The sequence below is a fragment of the Lolium rigidum genome, chromosome 2, assembly GCF_022539505.1.
Source record: "Lolium rigidum isolate FL_2022 chromosome 2, APGP_CSIRO_Lrig_0.1, whole genome shotgun sequence".
Lineage (NCBI taxonomy): Eukaryota > Viridiplantae > Streptophyta > Magnoliopsida > Poales > Poaceae > Lolium > Lolium rigidum.
Genome location: NC_061509.1, coordinates 146989791 through 146991343, shown reverse-complemented (window position 1 = coordinate 146991343; position 1553 = coordinate 146989791). Strand labels below are relative to the sequence as shown.

The window sequence follows — 1553 nt, the reverse complement described above, 5'->3', positions numbered from 1 at the left end:
AAAAGATAAATGTAGGTGTGAATAGTGTGAAATACTATTAAATCAGATCTGACACTATTCATAGTCGGATTTGTCTTTTTTGTTTCTCCAAATGTTGATCAAATTTTGAGCTGAAATTTCTTGGAGTTGTAGATACAATCCATGGGGATGTTTGTATATTATTTTCAGATTTTTTGCATGTTGAAAATATGTTTTGTATGAGTTAATCCTACGATCCCACCTAATGGAGAGATCATATACAAGTCTCTCCCCATTAGTGAGCATTGCCTCCTTGATATCCAGTATCTCAGATTTAGGGAAGGAGTCTTTCATATTTTTTGGCTTGTTTGTCTAGTTCATTTTGAAAGAGTAATTTCACAGTTTATTATTTGGGGGGGGGGGGGTTTCATATTTTCTGGCTTGTTTGTCTAATCCATTAAAAAAAAAGCAATTCCCCTGTTCTTTTACCGGGGAATACCGGGGAAGGAAGAAGCCTGCTCTTGTTTTGAAAGAGCAATTCCCCTGTTCTTTTGCCGGGGAAAGAGCAGCCAGAAAGATTTCGAATTACCGACCTCTTTATTATCTCCTATAATCTCACTAATACTAATTTGTACAGTTTTCATTTCTAGTTGCAAACATGGATCAAGCAGCCTGCTACACCACAACCGGACGTTGAAGCAATCGCGCGATGCCCTGGCTGTACTAGGAGATGCAGCGGAGCGAGTGCAGGGACGCGGAGGTGTCCATGGACGCGGCGTCGAACATGCAGCGGCGGTCGGCGGTCTCGATCCCGTAGTCCATGAGCGGGCGTCGCTCGAGCTCGTCGTCGTGCCGGCGCGTGCACTCCGGGACCTCCAGCTCCGTCTTGTCCACGTGCGCCCACAGGTACTCGAGCCTGCTCATGTACCTCAACTTCTCGTATAGACTGCAAGGACCAAAAATTGGTTACAGTAAACAACAACGGTGGCAGACGTTGGATCGAGAGACACGGGTGATAACTGATCAGGTGCTGCGTACCTGGAGCTGAAGAGGAAGCGGCCGACGGTGGTGAAGAAGAGCCGGGCCTGGAGGCCGGGGTGCACGAAGTAGACGGTGCTCAGCCGCTCCCTGGCGACGGCCGGCAGGGACTCGTAGGCCGCGCGGACGGCGCCCAGGCCAGGGGAGTTGTCACCGCGGTCGACGAGACTCCCGCTCCCCGACCTCCGGGAAGATCCGGTTCTGCAGGTGCGCCCTCAGCGCCTCCTCCGCCCGCCCGCCCAGCGCGCGCGCTGCGTCCACGCACATGTATGTGGAAGGTTGTTTGCTATTGTTGTGTTCGTGAGTGGTCCGCATATCGGCAGTAATCAAGTTTGTATGGTTTTCCATCTAGTTTTCTTTATTAAATAAATCATTTTTCTTTCTTATTAAAATGTCCCGTTACTCCAAAATAAAAAACAGCCGAAGGTGGCAAACAGAATTACTCCCTCTCACGCGTACCTCTAGGTCACAAATTTGATCAAGTTAGTATTAGTTATATGTTATAAAAATTATATCATTAGAAAGTTTAGATGTTCTATTTTCTAATGATATAATTT

General features: G+C 47.3%; 1 pseudogene; it reads right to left on the bottom strand.

The window, feature by feature from the left end:
• Positions 1-681: 681 nt before the first annotated feature.
• LOC124690200 lies at positions 682-1263 on the bottom strand (annotated as a pseudogene).
• Between the last annotated feature and the right edge of the window lie 290 nt (positions 1264-1553).